The sequence below is a fragment of the Nanorana parkeri genome, unplaced genomic scaffold (assembly GCF_000935625.1).
Source record: "Nanorana parkeri isolate BGI_ZX_2015 unplaced genomic scaffold, ASM93562v1 scaffold1173, whole genome shotgun sequence".
NCBI classification, from domain to species: Eukaryota; Metazoa; Chordata; class Amphibia; order Anura; family Dicroglossidae; genus Nanorana; species Nanorana parkeri.
This window is the reverse complement of record NW_017307441.1, coordinates 270,339-276,547: the sequence shown is the minus strand read 5'-3', so window position 1 is coordinate 276,547 and position 6,209 is coordinate 270,339. Positions and strand designations below refer to the sequence as shown.

The following is a 6,209-nucleotide window of genomic DNA, read 5'->3' as shown; positions in this document are numbered from 1 at the left end:
CCTAAAACATCCTGCACTGCAATACTCAGGGAAAAAACACTATTGCTTTGCACAGCATTGACTGCCCAACACTGAGAGCATATTTACTGGTGAAGCGAGAACAGGGATGACACCACCAGTGTGCTGCTGCTCTTTCAATATCCAATCACTGGCTGGGATGGGACGCTGATCTAGGTGTAATGCCTAAACGCAGCAGAGAATATTTAATACATTGGCCTGGCTGGCTGACAAATCTTTTGGCAGATAAAATAGTTCACAATTTTATATAGTTAAGCGTAACTCTAGGCAAATAGAATAACAAAATCATTAATACATTAAGTCCCCTACTTACAAACATTCAAGTTACGAATTTTTAAAGATGCAAACATACATTCACATTAGGGATCGACCAATATGGATGGCGGCCACTGTCAGAATACAAAGAAAAAACACAGCAGATAGCAGGGGAAGCATTAGCTCCCCCTGCTATCTGCTGATTCCCCTGCCATCTGTTTTTTTTTTATTGTGTTAAATGAAGTTCTCTTTCAGGTCCTCCTCTGTTGATTGACAACAGCAGTAGGTGGGTGCAATAGCCAGCCTGCTATTGCAATTTGAAATGGGCAACAGCAGCCTAGCTTTTCATTTCCCTGTTATTGGTCGTTTTTTTTATTTTTTATTCTGCCGGCAGCCGCTGTCAAGGTTTAAAAAGCAAAACAAAAGCGATTGCAGGGGAATCAGCAGTTAGCAGGGGAGCGAGTGCTTCCCCTGCTATATGCTGTTTTTTCTTTGGATTCTGACAGCGGCCACCAGCCACTGTCAAAATACTTCATACAGGGCCGGACTTACGAACGTGCACTCAGAATGGAACTTGTTTCTATGTAAAGGATTTGCTGTAGTTTTTTTTATAATGCAAGCAGTACTAGAATTTGAACTGATATTAATCGTTTGCAGATCCAATTCAGCAGATAAAAGTTTCAGAGTTTGTCAACAAGCTTACATCTAAAATTAGCCAGCACCATCTCCACTGGTGGTAACTGCTATGGGCCCCTTATCTTCCTATATAATGTAAATGGCCAGTTATGCTTCAGTCACAAAGCTCTATTATGTAGTACTTAAAAGCCTGCTATAATGGGCTTAGCATGAACAAAAGCTACAACACAGACACAGTGCAGCTCACATGCTCCATAATCTTGCTTGACGGGCTGCTTTTAAACCCATTTTGTAAATATCTGCAACAAATATACAACTGAGAGCTCCTGTTCAGCTGTACTTATGTGTACCTGTTCACTGTATATACAGGATGAAAGATTAACATCAATGCCAGGCCCTGCTGCAGCTAATACTTACCTTATCTTTCTGTATGTGCAGTGTGGTGTGCTGTGCATAGGCTCCTGCTATACAGGTGTTATTCACAACGAATGGCGCTCCAACACACATAAGGGCTGATTAATAAAGTGACTGACCAGTGTGCAGCTCAGGAAATGCAGTTCGCAGGGCATTACTCCCACTAAATAAAGCTGAGGGGCTTAGCAGTTTCCTGTACTCCTCAGCTCCATCTAGTGGCAATACTGCCATGTTAATGTCGCTCTCCCGGCTATACGCCGGACAAACTCTTTATAAATCAGCCCCCTTAAGTGAATCTGTCCTGGTTTTTCCAGGAAAAGGTTTCATTTAACTTGGAATTACTCTTTAAAAAAAAAAAAGTTAAGTATATTGTAATGTATGGTCACTGTTAAAGTGACATTAAAGTCAAACTTTTCTTTGCCCCTTCACAATCCTACTGTAGGGACTTAACTTGAACGATGCCTCTTGATCCGATCATCTTCTTTCCTGTAGTTTTCAGCTGTCCCTCCAGCACTGGTGCGGGTCTCTGATCCAGCGCTGACTCCTTTGTGTTAGCTGGTCCTTCCTGTCCCACGGAGTCTGTGCGGGTGCCCGCTGCGCCATAGACTTACCTTGTGCCTCTCCTCGTCTCCCGCCCGAAGATCTGAACTGCGCATGTGGCCGCCCCAAGATCCTTTGTGGCCACCCGACACTTCAGATGTTTGGATGGAAGCGCACAGTGAAGAAACAGGTACGTTTTAACCTGTTTGAAAAAGGGTTTTTTTTAAAATGTTTTTGCACATATCTAGTACATCAGTAGATATATGCAAAAAACGCTGAGGGATTATTAACCCTTTAAGTAAAATGTAAAATGGTCTGGAAGCAGAAAACAGTTTGTCCTCATTCACTGTGTCTACATATGTCAGTTTTACAGCAATCAGATTACACTTGGACGGTGTGCTCCATTCACTCTAACAGCGCGGCTCAGAGCTATATAGACTAAACAGTTCATTACTGTTAATAGAGTTGCTTACAGCAGGACAGTCAGCGGGTCGTATATAATGCACTTTGTTGTTCTTAGTACACAAATCACAGTCAACTTTTTAACTTTGCATTAAAATCAAATTACAACATGAAGAGTCTTTTTCTGGGCAAGATGAGAGATCCCCTCCAGACCTATGTTAAAAGCAATAATCAATACTCTCATTTATAGCTTCCTATTGAAAGTGACAGCCTCCGCTGGCAGGCACCCTGCTGCTGCTGCAACCAGTGCCTTCAGTGTGTCCCCTACAACCAGTATCTTCAGTGTCCCCTCCACACATCCAGTGCCCCCAGTATGCCCGCCCCCCCACAATCTTCCAGTGTGCCCCCCACATCTAATGTCTCCATTGTGCTCCCCTCAGCCCCATTCATCTGCCGCAGGCTAGATTCCGCTGGCTATTGCTCCCGCCCACTGTTTGCGATTGTTTTTGCATTTAAAAACGCGCATTCCTCCCTGCATGGAGATGTCTATGAGACCAAAACTGCATGGCATCCGCCTGCAGGGAAGAGAGAAAGTGTGACAGCCGGCCGAGCACTGCGGGAGGAGAGCGCTGTGAGCGGCCGGCGTCTCTCCTCCCACACCGCTCTGCCTCCTATCACAGTCCGGCAGGGCGGTGTGTGTGCGGAGACAGCCCGCGCTGTCACAGGAGGCTGTGCCCTCCTCCCTGCACCGCTTGCTCAGCCGCCTGTGACAGCGTGTCAGAGAGGAGAGCGAGTGCAAACACTCAGTGAGTGTTTGCACATAATTGAGGACATAGTATGTCCTCAATCTGCTAAGATGTGAACAGTCACCACTGACTAGCTATACTAACCAACTAATTTTTGATGAATGACGGAAATACATTTATCTTTGCGCATTTGCTGTGTTCTTGCTGATTTTGCATGAATGAAAACTAGGGATGCACCGATACTAGTATCGATATCGGTGCCGATTCCGAGTATTTGGGCGAGAACTCGTACTCGCCCAAATGCTCCGATGCCTAGCACGAGTACTTCCGGTATCAATGAAGCCGGGAAGCGGCTCCATGCTCTCTCGTCACTTGCCTAAATGCTCCGATGCCTAGCACGAGTACTTCCCGGCCAATCAGGAAGCTGGCCTCGTGAGGTAAGGTTACCTTACCTTAGTATGTCCAGCCTGTCACCCCCGGGGCCTCTACAGCAAGAATGCGGCCATCCTGATTGGTCGGCCAGACGGCTCCGGCTGGGTACTGGAGGAAGGCTGCGTTTTCGCTGGAGAGGCCACGGGGGTGACAGGCTGCACATACTAAGGTAAGAGGGGACTTTTGTGTTAATCCGGAAGCCGGGTGACGAGTCTTTACACGCTGCCCTGCTTCCCGGCTAATCAGGAAGTCATTACACACCACCTGGTTTCCTGAATGGGACTTCTGTTACTCGGTAATTGGTATCGCTGAGTACCGAAAAAAAAATTATCGGTACCCGGTACCAAAATACCGGTATCGGTGCATCCCTAATGAAAACCCCACTGATTCATCGATTTTTGTTCAGTACGAAAACATTTTTCCAACCTGACCGATCAAAAAAGTTCCATCGCAATATCAAAAATGAAAATTGGTGAAGTACCATCAAGTGTTCGAAAGACCGTTCGTGGGGGAGGGTGTATTTTCGACTGAGAATCTACTAGTGTATGGCCACCTTAAGGCGTTCCTAATTGACCTCCACAAATACATTATCTTTGGTTATATACCCTTTACTTGTCCCCTTGGCATACGAAGGAGCCCGATTGTAAAAGCTCAGTGACAAGGTGTCCCTACAAAGTATTTTACAAGGTTGCCAACTGTGTTCCTGCAGCAGTTGTGATATGAATAGGTCTGACGGAATCCTGATAGTCGCGAGGGAGTAGACAAGGGCTGCTAAGCTAAGTGCGAGGTGACAGAACAGTGCAGAAAAAAAAAAAAACACAACCTACATACTACCAACTAAGAGCATGCAAAAAAGTGAACTAATTTCTCCGAATGTAATCCTTTTAAAAAGAAAAATTACCTAAATGATAAGGTGACTTATGTGTGCTAATGAATGAAAAGTGCAAATATTTCTAGTCACTCGACAATAACCCCTTGCCCTGGTTGGTTTCCCCATGTGCATGCACAACTTTCATCCAGAGCCCAAGCCAGTGTATACATTCCTTTGTTTATATTGACATTGTCTGCAGTCTACACTGCACACCAATGATAATTAATAGACTAACTCAGGGTTGGACAAATCCCAGGAGCCAGTTAGTCAATGCTCCATAAAATGACAGTGGCACCTAACATTCGAGTTTTATTTATTTGTGTGTACCTTGTTTATTTAAATGGCTCAAGACTTCACAAGAATAGTTACCGGCTCTGGTTCTGACATCCCTGTGGAGTGATTTTTATTTTGTCCACCAAATGCCTGTAGATGAATGCTGCACATGGAGAATATAATAGAAGTCAGTCCCAGTCAGAAAGTGAAAGAAAAGATTCCTGTGGGTAGGGATGACATAAGCGAGCCTAGTACCCAGCCCCTGCTTATTAGTCTTGCACTGTTGTACCAGCTCCTCTCATGTAATGAATCATATTACTCCGTTTTTTACTGCACACTGTGAGCTTCTCACAGTGTACTTAGCAGCAAATCAGACAGTGCCCACCTATTGGCTGAAGGACCTCCCCAGCCTTACTGCCCCTGGCCCACCCCTTTCATTCATTGGATTTCAGCTCTTTCAATTATGGCAGCTCAGCATCACATGTAGGTGTTCGATAGTGAGTGGGTGTCACTGCCCTAAGGCACTTTGATATTAACAGAACGCCACCCAAGAGCCAGCCCACTGTTTGCATCAGGGCTGAGGGTTTTGGAGAGCAGAACTGAGGCAGGTGCTGTGATGCTTTAAGGAATCTGTACAACACCCTGCTGGCCCCTCCCACCAGTCCTCATCTCCCTGCATTGCATAAAGAAAAACAGAGACCCAGTGATACCATCACTGAGTGTAACCTAAGGCAAGTCCAAAAACAGAAAGGTTTCATTTAAAGAAAAACTCCAGGAATTTGTTTTTAATAACTCTTGCAGTGGGGCTACCTGGGCACTGCAAGAGTTGAGTGCTCGTCTAGGTGCTAAAATAACAAAGATATACTCAGCTGAAGCCGTCACGGCACTCCCTCCAGCCTGTCGCCCTCTACCTTCAGCACTGGAATCTACCTCAGTGTCCTCATGTCTATACACAGTGTATAGAATGTAATGATTTACAGGACCTTAGACCACTGCAGAGGAGGGGGAGAGACACTGAAAGGACCGGTCTAAGAAGCTGGCTTGGAGGTTCAGGGGAGTCTAACTTTGTTTTTTAACCTAGACACAAATAAGCGGGTAACCCTTGCTTTTCTAGAGTTCTTCTTTAAAAATGTCCTTAGAATTTTGATGAGCGGGGAAAAAGGAAAGGCGAAATATAATCAGATTAAACATCCGCTTTAAGACTCATGCACAGGGGAGTACAATACGCTGCATTCAGATCAGCAATTCATACGGATCTAACCACCACAGTGTTGTATAGTACGGGGCCCATTCACACTGGTCCATAGTGTTTAGCCAACCAAAGCATACTACAAAAATCTGTGTTCACGGTCTGTATTTGCACCAAATTTACTCTCTACACGACAGGAGGCCGAGGTCATTCCGTGTATGTGCCGCTGCATAAGCGATTCATTCAAAAGTAGATGTAAACATCAACATGGTGTCCCCAGTTGTGGCCAATGGGGTCCATTTAAGCTGTGCACATGTAAAAGGTTAGTACAAACATATGCATACGGACCACTTTTTATAGAGGACCTTGGCACCCTGTGGAAATCATTACGGCCATCTGAATGAGGTCTCAGAGTGGACCTGTACCAAGACCC

At 45.2% G+C, this 6,209-nt stretch overlaps 1 protein-coding gene across 1 annotated transcript in view; it reads right to left on the bottom strand.

The window, feature by feature from the left end:
• ARMC1 (armadillo repeat containing 1) overlaps positions 1-6,209 on the bottom strand; it is a 25,393-nt gene that overhangs the window by 18,542 nt on the left and 642 nt on the right. The window lies entirely within an intron of this gene.